The sequence below is a fragment of the Pseudorasbora parva genome, chromosome 17 (assembly GCF_024679245.1).
Source record: "Pseudorasbora parva isolate DD20220531a chromosome 17, ASM2467924v1, whole genome shotgun sequence".
Classification (NCBI taxonomy): domain Eukaryota; kingdom Metazoa; phylum Chordata; class Actinopteri; order Cypriniformes; family Gobionidae; genus Pseudorasbora; species Pseudorasbora parva.
The window spans coordinates 26,431,675-26,443,389 of NC_090188.1; the positions used below are offsets into that span (position 1 = coordinate 26,431,675).

General features: G+C 43.3%; 1 long non-coding RNA gene across 2 annotated transcripts; it reads right to left on the reverse strand.

Moving 5' to 3' along the window:
• Window positions 1–5,614: 5,614 nt before the first annotated feature.
• Window positions 5,615–11,477, reverse strand: LOC137045580 (uncharacterized). Of its 2 annotated transcripts, none has more exons than XR_010898811.1 (5): window positions 11,433–11,477; window positions 11,150–11,285; window positions 10,556–10,594; window positions 10,045–10,120; window positions 5,615–5,895 (listed from the first exon to the last, which is right to left on the reverse strand). It is a non-coding gene; the product is annotated as an uncharacterized lncRNA (long non-coding RNA). The 2 variants fall into 2 exon arrangements; XR_010898812.1 differs by having other exon boundaries at window positions 10,537–10,594.
• Window positions 11,478–11,715: the final 238 nt, after the last annotated feature.

Consider the following 11,715-nt stretch of genomic DNA (forward strand, 5'->3'; position numbering starts at 1 on the left):
TTCGCGTATACTCAGGTCAGTCAATGAACTGTGGAAATTGACTGTGAGGGAAGTAAATATGCACTGAGAAACAAACAGCACTTGACACACACTTCAGAAGGCCTGTCGCCACAGAGACGAATTTACTAAAACTTGAAAACCACTGCGAGCAAAAACAGTGAATTCAGCGAACCCACTGCCAATCAATATGAACGACAACTAACGAAAGACTGCGTGTCAACAGCTTCTGCTCAATCCAGACAAACAGATCAAGCCCCAGCAAGGCCATTCAAGGCAGGGTGTTTATTTGAAAAGAAGTATGCTATGAATTCTTACACTAATCTAACACCAATATCTAACACCAATTCTAACACTGATTTTAATCCATGACCAATCAGAAAGCCATGCAGGTAGGGTAAAGATTAATCATAACTCCTAAAAGTGGAAAAAAGCCATAAAAGCTAGTTATAAAAGTTTCAAAGTTGGCTTTCAAAAAATTCCATTAGTGTCTACCAAGAGGTAATTGAGATAATTTGCATCATTTCTAACTAAATGCTTTTTAATCTAGGTCATTTACTTCATATTATGAGCGATAGAGACTTGGGGAATGTAGCTGTCTTTTCAACCCTAAGTGGAATAGGAAGTAATTCAGGTAAAAATAGGTTTAATGGAGGCCAGTTAAGTAATTCTGCAAGTTCTTTTCTTTAAAAATTTGAGACTGTTGAGAGAAGACTGCATGGCATTTATGTCCACTCAAGACAGATAATCAGAGAGCTCAGCTCCACTGGGTTTTAACGCTTTATTGAAAATGACAGCTGCACGTTCTTCTGAGAGAAAAACAGAGGAGAGGAGGGAACAGACTGTATCGCAGTTATCATAGTGCTGGAAAGCTGACTGTAAATTGATTTTTATTTCACGTTTTTTGTGTGCTTTTGAGTGCTTTTTGTGTTTTTACAGTCATTGTGTTCAGGATTATTTAGTTTTTTCCATTTTTACCAGTTGAATAATCATCACCCCCAACTCTCTCCAAAATTGGTATGGAAGCTGTCAATGTTCGGTAATATTTTTGGACCATTTTACAACAGTAATCTAGCCACAGTAGGTCAAACGCCAGTCCACCTTTTGTGCCGGTCCCAAGCCCGGATAAATAGAGAGGGTTGTGTCAGGAAGGGAATCCGACGTAATTTTTTTGCCAAATTCATTAAGCAAATCACGAATATGACTTCCATACCGGATCAGTTGGGTCCCGGGTTAACAAGGAAAGGCAGGTGTTTAGGACTGAAAGTAGGGACTTTGAATGTTGGTACAATGACAGGTAAGGGCAAAGAACTGGTAGATATGATGCAGAGGAGGAAAGTTGACATTCTGTGTGTCCAGGAGACCAGATGGAAAGGGAGCAAGGCTAGAAGCATTGGAGCAGGGTTTAAACTGTTTTATAATGGTGTGGACAGGAAGAAAAATGGAGTTGGAGTGATTCTGAAGGAGGAGTTTGTGAAGAATGTTCTGGAGGTAAAGCGAGTGTCAGATAGGTTGATAAATCTGAAGCTGGATATTGAAGGTGTGATGTTGAATGTTGTTAGTGCCTATATGCTCCACAAGTAGATTGTAAGAAAGATGAGAGACAGATTCTGGAGCGAGTTGGAGGAAGTGATGCAGACTGTTCCCAGAGGTGAGAGGGTAGTGATAGAGGCCGATTTGAATGAACATATTGGGGAAGGGAATAGTGGGGACAAGGAAGTGATGGGCAGATTTGGTCTTCAGGAAAGGAACCCCAAAGGACAGAGGTTGGTAGACTTTGCTAAAAGTATGGAGATGGCTGTGGTGAACACATACTTTCAGAAGAGGCAGGAACACAGGGTGACATAAGAGTGGTGGCAGGAGCACACAAGTGGACTGTATCTTATGTAGATGCTGTAATCTGATGGAAATTAGTGATTGTAAAGTAGTGGTAGGTGAGAGTGTAGCTAGACAGCACATGATGGTGGTGTGTAAGATGACTCTGGTGGTGAGTAAGATGAAGAGAGTAAAGGGAGAGCAGAAGACAAAGTGGTGGAAGTTGGAAAAGGAAAAGTGCTGTGTGGTTTTCAGGGAGGAGTTGAGACAAGCTTTAGGTGGTCAGGATGGGCTTCCAGATGACTGGACTACTACAGCCAAAGTGATCAGGGAGACGGGTAGAAAGGTGCTAGGTGTGTCATCTGGAAGGAGGAAATAAGACAAGAGGAACGAAGATCCAGAGGAAGAGGCTAGCTAGGAAGAAGTGGGACAGTGAGAGGATGGAGAAAAGTAGACAGGAATATAGGGTGATGCAGCCTGAGGTTAAGATAGAGGAGGCAATGGCCAAACAGAAAGCGTATGAGGACATGTATGCAATGTTAGATAGTAAGGAAGGTAAAAGAGAGATGTTTATCGGTTGGTGAGGCAGAGGGAAAGAGATGGAAAGGATGTGCAGCAGGTTAGAGTGATTAAAGATGCCAATAAGGAAATCTACAGAGGTATTAAGCCGATGAGCCATACAATGTGGGACAAGTTGTGGGAAAGAGTAGTGAAAGCAAGGCTAAGGGGAGAAGTGGACATTTGTGAGCAGCAGTATGGTTTCATGCCAAGAAAAAGCACTACAGATGCATTATTTGCTTTGAGAATGTTAATGGAGAAGTACAGAGAGGGTCAGAAAAAGCTGCATTGTGTCTTTGTAGATTTAGAGAAAACATATGACAGAGTGCCAAGAGAGGAGCTGTGGTATTGTATGAGGAGGTCTGGAGTGGCAGAGAAGTATGTTAGAGTGGTACAGGATATGTATGAGAGCAGTAGGACAGTGGTAAGGTGTGCCAGACAGAGGACTTCACAGTGAAGGTGGGACTGCATCAAGGATCGGCTCTGACGCCCTTCTTGTTTGCGGTGGTGATGGACAGGCTGACAGATGAGGTCAGACAGGAATCTCCATGGACTATGATGTTTGCGGATGACATTGTGATCTGTAGTGAGAGCAGGGAGCAGGTGGAGGAAAGTCTAGAGAGGTGGAGGTTTGCTCTGGAGAGTATAGGAATGAAGGTTAGTCGCAGCAGGACATAATACATGTGTGTGAATGAGAGGGAACCAAGTGGAACAGTGACTTTACAGGGAGAAGAGGTAAAGAAGGTGCAGGGTTTTAAGTACTTAGGGTCAACAATCCAGAGCAATAGGGAGTGTGGAAAAGAGGTGAAGAAGCGTGTGCAGACAGGTTGGAATGGGCGGAGAAAATTGTCAGGTCTGTTTTGTGATAAAAGAGTACCAGCAAGAATGAAAGGAAAGGTGTACAGGACAGTAGTGAGACCAGCGATGTTGTATGGTTTGGAGACAGTTTCACTAAGGAAAAGACAGGAGGAAGAGCTAGAGGTAGCAGAGCTGAAGATTTTGGGGTTCTCTTTGGGAGTGACGAGATCAGGAATGAGTATATCAGAGGAACAGCACATGTGAGATGTTTTGGAGACAAAGTTAGAGAGGCCAGGTTGAGATGGTTTGGGCATGTTTACAGGAGGGAGAGTGAATATATCGGTAAGAGGATGCTGAGGTTAGAGCTGCCAGACAGGAGCTCAAGAGGAAGACCAAAGAGGAGGTTTATGGATAGAAGAGGATACAGAGGATAGGACTAGATAGAGGCAGATGATTCGCTGTGGCGACCCCTGAAGGGAACAGCCGAAAGAAGAAGAAAAGTACACAACTGTACAAACTATTAATCAGACTGTTTATCCTTCAAAGCTTTGTTTGTATGATATTAAATATGTCATCCACCCGGACCAAGTTCCGTTAACCATATAATCTCTATAATGAGAGATACAGTCATACTTCACTTTTTACAACTGTGCCACAAATCTGGATATATAACTCAATTAAGATACCATAATTTGATCTTCATTTGATGATTACTGCAGCCGTGACCAATAAAAATGTACACAAACATCTCTTTTTAATAATATTTTACGGCCTGCTTTCCGTGGCCATTAATTCCAAAACATTAATTCCAAAGTACTATTTCAGCACATTTAGCAGCTAGTTAAACTGGATTATTGAATGGTTACTGAATAATAGGCACGTTTTTGCTTTGAAATACTGCATGCAAAAGTGGAATTAATCCACACCATTGAACCACCTGAAACATTGGTTTGGAGCTCCGACAATGCTGCTGTCCAATGTGAATTAATGTGGTTGGTTACCATTTTAGACAGCTGGGTGAAAAGATATGGCTGTTATTGATCTCTCGTAACAATATCTCTGCTGTTAGTATTTCTAGAGGGCAGTAAGTGCACTAGCACTTTCTTCCAAGTTGAGGAGAGTTTGATTTTCCAGCTAAAACCGGTGTGATTTCTCATGGTTCAAATCCATGTGTAACCCTATGATGTAGATTTTTCAATTTTGTCTATTGCATTACTGGAAAAGAAAGCTCTGAAATTTAGGCCAGTGGTAGTGGAAGAAAAAAAAAACATGTTTGAAAGAAAATGCAACAGTGTTGTCAATAATGAGTTGAAGTGCCTGCTGAAGAAAGCTATTTTAACAGATTTAGCACTAAGTTTGACTCCTTCATTGGTATGTATACACTGTAAAAAAAATACCCGTAAAAAAACGGAAATATTCCGGCAGCTGGGGCGCCAGAAAAAAACTGTAAAATAACAGAAAATAACCAACATGTAAAAAAACGGAAATATTCCGGCAGCTGGGGCGCCAGAAAAAAACTGTAAAATAACAGAAAATAACCAACCCGTAAAAAAACGGAAATATTCCGGCAGCTGGGGCGCCAGAAAAAAACTGTAAAATAACAGAAAATAACCAACCCGTAAAAAAACGGAAATATTCCGGCAGCTGGGGCGCCAGAAAAAAACTGTAAAATAACAGAAAATAACCAACCCGTAAAAAAACGGAAATATTCCGGCAGCTGGGGCGCCAGAAAAAAACTGTAAAATAACAGAAAATAACCAACCCGTAAAAAAACGGAAATATTCCGGCAGCTGGGGCGCCAGAAAAAAACTGTAAAATAACAGAAAATAACCAACCCGTAAAAAAACGGAAATATTCCGGCAGCTGGGGCGCCAGAAAAAAACTGTAAAATAACAGAAAATAACCAACCCGTAAAAAAACGGAAATATTCCGGCAGCTGGGGCGCCAGAAAAAAACTGTAAAATAACCAACACGTAAAATTACTGTAATTTTCCATAGTTCAAAATACAGGTTTTATCTGTCATTTATATGAGTTTCTATATTTAAACAAGAAAATTATGTAAAAAAATAAGGATTACAAATTGTGGAAAATTATGTAAAAACTATGAAATTACCAATTAGATTGAACATTGCTACAACTCAAATAACCACCCTAGAGTGCAAAAGATTGTTTTTGTAGTTTTTATTTAAAAAATTGAACTTTAAAGTTGTTTTAAAATAGTAATGTGATCACAATATAGTTTGTTCATAATGACCACAATATACCTATATAAAAAGTTATATCATAACTGCAAAAATATAAAAAAAAACAAAGCAGCATACCAATAATAAAATTAGTTCATGACTTCAACACTTTAACAATATAACAATTAGTTCATAACTACAACAATACAATTTTTTTTATAATAACTGCAACAATGTAAGATATTGTACGATAGCAATTTGTTATACACATATATGGCGAAAAAGTGGATTTGTCTCATCAACAGATGAGTCATGAAAATAAAATAATTAAATCACGAAAACAAAGTCTGTAACACTCAAGAATTTCTCTATGGTAATAAAGAGAGATTTGACACGCTTACGAAAGTTTTTACTCCATCCATCCATAATCCACAATTTTGCTCATCAACGAAAGAACCTTTAGACTGACTGCCAGTTCCTTTCTTGACGTGTTCTTCTATCTCGACTTTTGATCCCGTCTCGGGGTTTATCTTGAAAAGGCATCTGTGAGAGAGAAAAGAAACCTCAGTAATAAATCATTGAGTGTATGTGAGGATGCGCGAGTCTAAGTGAGGATGCGCATGTGAGTGTATGTGAGGATGCGCGAGTCTAAGTGAGGATGCTCATGTGAGTGTATGTGAGGATGCGGGTGAGTGTATGTGAGGATGCGGGTGAGTGTATGTGAGGATGCGGGTGAGTGTATGTGAGGATGCGCGTGAGTGTAAGTGAGGATGCGCGTGAGTGTAAGTGAGGATGGGCGTGAGTCTAAGTGAGGATGCGTGTAAGTGTTTGTGAGGATGCGCTAGTCTAAATGAGGATGCGCATGTGAGTGTATGTGAGGATGCGCGTGAGTGTAAGTGAGGATGCGCGTGAGTGTAAGTGAGGATACGCGTGAGTGTAAGTGAGGATGCGCGTGAGTAAGTGAGGATGCGTATGAGTGTAAGTGAGGATGCGCGAGTCTAAGTGAGGATGCGCATGTGAGTGTATGTGAGGATGCGCGTATGAGTGTATGTGAGGATGCGTAAGTCTAAGTGAGGATGCACATGTGAGTGTATGTGAGGATGCGGGTGAGTGTAAGTGAGGATGCGCGAGTCTAAGTGAGGATGCGCGTGAGTGTATGTGAGGATGCGCGAGTCTAAGTGAGGATGCGCATGTGAGTGTATGTGAGGATGCGGGTGAGTGTATGTGAGGATGCGCGTGAGTGTAAGTGAGGATGCGCATGTGAGTGTATGTGAGGATGCGGGTGAGTGTATGTGAGGATGCGCGTGAGTGTATGTGAGGATGCGCATGTGAGTGTATGTGAGGATGCGCATGTGAGTGTATGTGAGGATGCGCGTGTGAGTGTATGTGAGGATGCGCAAGTCTAAGTGAGGATGCGCATGTGAGTGTATGTGAGGATGTGGGTGAGTGTATGTGAGGATGCGCGTGAGTGTAAGCGAGGATGCGCGAGTCTAAGTGAGGATGCGCATGTGAGTGTATGTGAGGATGCGCGAGAGTGTATGTGAGGATGCGCGAGTCTAAGTGAGGATGCGCGAGTCTAAGTGAGGATGCGCATGTGAGTGTATGTGAGGATGCGGGTGAGTGTATGTGAGGATGCGGGTGAGTGTATGTGAGGATGCGCGTGAGTGTATGTGAGGATGCGCATGTGAGTGTATGTGAGGATGCGGGTGAGTGTATGTGAGGATGCGCGTGAGTGTAAGTGAGGATGCGCGCGAGTCTAAGTGAGGATGCGCGCGAGTCTAAGTGAGGATGCGCGAGTCTAAGTGAGGATGCGCATGTGAGTGTATGTGAAGATGCGCGAGTCTAAGTGAGGATGCGCGTGTGAGTGTATGTGAGGATGCACGTGAGTGTAAGTAAGGATGCGTATGAGTGTAAGTGAGGATGCGCGAGTCTAAGTGAGGATGCGCGAGTCTAAGTGAGGATGCGCGAGTCTAAGTGAGGATGCGCGTGTGAGTGTATGTGAGGATGCGCGAGTCTGCGCGTGTGAGTGTATGTGAGGATGCGCGTGAGTGTAAGTGAGGATGCGCACGTGAGTCTAAGTGAGGATGCGCACGTGAGTCTAAGTGAGGATGCGCACGCGAGTCTAAGTGAGGATGCGCGTGAGTGTAAGTGAGGATGCGCGTGTGAGTGTAAGTGAGGATGCGCATGAGTAAGTGAGGATGCGCGTGAGTGTATGTGAGGATGCGCGTGTGAGTGTATGTGAGGATGCGCGTGTGAGTGTATGTGAGGATGCGCGTGAGTGTATGTGAGGATGCGTATGAGTGTAAGTGAGGATGCGCACGTGAGTCTAAGTGAGGATGCGCATGTGAGTGTATGTGAGGATGCGCGAGTCTAAGTGAGGATGCGCATGTGAGTCTAAGTGAGGATGCGCGTGAGTGTAAGCGAGGATGCGCGTGAGTGTAAGCGAGGATGCGCGTGAGTGTAAGTGAGGATGCGCGTAAGTGAGGATGCGCGTGAGTAAGTGAGGATGCGTATGAGTGTAAGTGAGGATGCGCGAGAGTGTAAGTGAGGATGCGCGCGAGAGTGTATGTGAGGATGCGCATGTGAGTGTATGTGAGGATGCGCGTTAGTGTATGTGAGGATGCGCGTGAGTGTAAGTGAGGATGCGCGTGAGTGTAAGTGAGGATGCGCGTGAGTAAGTGAGGATGCGTATGAGTGTAAGTGAGGATGCGCAAGTCTAAGTGAGGATGCGCATGTGAGTGTATGTGAGGATGCGCGTGAGTGTATGTGAGGATGCGCGTGAGTGTAAGTGAGGATGCGCGTGAGTGTAAGTGAGGATGCGCGTGAGTGTATGTGAGGATGCGCGTGAGTGTATGTGAGGATGCGCGTGATTGTATGTGAGGATGCGCGTGAGTGTATGTGAGGATGCGCGTGAGTAAGTGAGGATGCGTATGAGTGTAAGTGAGGATGCGCGTGAGTGTAAGTGAGGATGCGCGTGAGTGTAAGTGAGGATGCGCGTGAGTGTATGTGAGGATGCGCGTGAGTGTATGTGAGGATGCGCGTGAGTAAGTGAGGATGCGTATGAGTGTAAGTGAGGATGCGCGTGAGTGTAAGTGAGGATGCGCGTGAGTGTAAGTGAGGATGCGCGTGAGTGTATGTGAGGATGCGCGTGAGTGTATGTGAGGATGCGCGTGAGTGTATGTGAGGATGCGCGTGAGTGTATGTGAGGATGCGCGTGAGTAAGTGAGGATGCGTATGAGTGTAAGTGAGGATGCGCGAGTCTAAGTGAGGATGCGCATGTGAGTGTATGTGAGGATGCAGGTGAGTGTATGAGAGGATGCGCGTGAGTGTAAGTGAGGATGCGCGTGAGTAAGTGAGGATGCGTATGAGTGTAAGTGAGGATGCGCGAGAGTGTAAGTGAGGATGCGCATGTGAGTGTATGTGAGGATGCGGGTGAGTGTAAGTGAGGATGCGCGAGTCTAAGTGAGGATGCGCATGTGAGTGTATGTGAGGATGCGCGTGAGTAAGTGAGGATGCGTATGAGTGTAAGTGAGGATGCGTATGAGTGTATGTGAGGATGCGCGTGTGAGTGTATATGAGGATGCGCGTGTGAGTGTATATGAGGATGCGCGTGTGAGTGTATGTGAGGATGCGCGTGTGAGTGTTTGTGAGGATGCGCGTGTGAGTGTATGTGAGGATGCGCGTGAGTGTATGTGAGGATGCGCGTGTAAGTGTTTGTGAGGATTCGCGTGTGAGTGTATGTGAGGATGCGCGTGTGAGTGTATATGAGGGTACGCGTGTGAGTGTATGTGAGGATACACGTGTGAGTGTATGTGAGGATGCGCGTGTGAGTGTTTGTGAGGATGCGCGTGTGAGTGTATGTGAGGATGCGCGTGAGTGTATATGAGGATGCGCGTGCGAGTGTTTGTGAGGATGCGCGTGTGAGTGTTTGTGAGGATGCGCGTGTGAGTGTTTGTGAGGATGCGCGTGTGAGTGTATTTGAGGATGCGCGTGTGAGTGTTTGTGAGGATGCGCGTGTGAGTGTATGTGAGGATGCGCGTGTGAGTGTATGTGAGGATGCGCGTGCGAGTGTATGTGAGGATGCGCGTGTGAGTGTATGTGAGGATGCGCGTGAGTGTATGTGAGGATGCGCGTGGGAGTGTATGTGAGGATGCGCGTGTGAGTGTTTGTGAGGATGCGCGTGTGAGTGTATGTGAGGATGCGCGTGTGAGTGTATGTGAGGATGCGCGTGTGAGTGTTTGTGAGGATGCGCGTGTGAGTGTTTGTGAGGATGCGCGTGTGAGTGTATGTGAGGATACGCGTGAGTGTTTGTCAGGATGCGCGTGAGAGTGTATGTGAGGATGCGCGTGTGAGTGTATGTGAGGATGGGCGTGTGAGTGTATGTGAGGATGCGCGTGTGAGTGTATGTGAGGATACGCGTGTGAGTGTATGTGAGGATACGCGTGTGAGTGTTTGTCAGGATGCGCGTGTTTGTGAGGATGCGCGTGTGAGTGTTTGTGAGGATACGCGTGTGAGTGTTTGTCAGGATGCGCGTGTTTGTGAGGATGCGCGTGTGAGTGTAAGTGAGGATGCGGACCCTACAAATTCTTTACATATAAATGCACTGAATGTAAATTGTATAAATTAATACAATAAATGTATTATGACATCATAATTTCCCAAAAATTACTATATAGTACACCATGTACTCACCAGAAAGGGACATTCTATCAAGAATGCCACAGGCTGCATTTGAGTTGCTTGAAGGGCTATCAGACATCACTTTGACCTTAATAAAGCACATAATACAAGACTCATGTTGAGTAATATATTTTGCAAGAGTAATACACATCCGGTAAAATCATATAAACAAAGAATTGATTGCTTAATTGATTGCTTATTTTCTTATTAAGGGTTAGTTAATACAAAAATTCAGTCATTAATTATTCCTGAACACAAAGGAAGATATTTTAAGAATATTTGTAACCAAGCAGATCCATGCAGCCATAGTATTTTTTCAGAGACTTATTGATGAAGATGACTGCCTACGCGCTGTAATTTCTGAAGCATGACACATGCATATAAGTTAGGTAATGTGGCTCATTTCTGTGTAGTGCTTGATGTTAACGTTACATAACCTTTTAGAGTTTTCACTGAAACACTACAACTATTACAAGTGTAACGTTAATCTGCAAACATATTGACATGGTGCAACAACGATCACCTTTCTTCCTGATCTTGACTCTGGCAGCTCTCAACTTATCTGCAGGGAGAGACAAAAACAAGCGTGTAACGTTAAGTGTATGGGACATGTCGACGAAACAGCGAGATTTTTTCCGTTGACCGCTTTTTGTCAAATAATTTTTCCCTTAGGTGAAAAACTGCATTTTTGAGCTTAGACGACGTCTACAACTGACTACTTGTAAGTTATATAGTCGGATGTATGCGTCGTCTAAGCTTAAAAAATGCCGTTTTTCACCTGAGGTAAACTTATTGCCAAACAGCCGTCGACGGAAAATAAAATAAAAAAATCGCCCTATTTCGTCGACGGCATTTTTGAGCTTTTAGACGACGGAAAAATAGCATTTGGTAACAAAATGCAACAGAAAGCTAAAACTAAAACTATAAAGTAAGTTAAGATACAAAAATAACGTTACACGGTACCATCACCTGAAGCCTTAACATTATAAAGTTTAAACATTATAAAGAATTTAAATCATTACGTTTACGGGCTGAGCCCAAGTTTAATATAAACACAGTCAACACGATTCAAAGCGGTAAAACATTTTTTTTAAAAATTAAAATACATGCACTTTACCTGTTTATTTGCGCCTCACATCATCCAAGATTGACGGGCCACGGCAAAGCTGAAGGTCAAGTGAATCCTGTCGCACGCGCAGTTGCCCCACTGTGTGCTTAGAAGGGAATGTATCCTTGCGCCAAGGCGGGAATTCCTTCGGTTCGAATATTTAAAATCTTTATGACTGTCATTTAAACATCATCGTACTTAAAGTAAGAAAGTGTTATTATATTATTTTATTTTACGATATTATGAAAATAAATGCGTAATAAAACACCAAACGCAGCAGACATGGGCTTACTTTTGACAAGCGGAACAAGATGTGATCAGTTGCAGTAGTGATGGAAGTCTGTTAACTTCAAAGACTGATTTACCCGATTTACCAGCTCTTTTACGCAAACACGAAATGACGTGCATACACACATTATTATATTATTAAATACTCTTATAATTATTTAAAAAGCAAATAATTAAACTAAAAGACAAATTCCATAAACCTTTTTTTTCATTTCTATAAAAGGTAGGCTACATATATACTCATCTATTAATTAATGTTATGTAAATATACATTATTTTTGAATGTA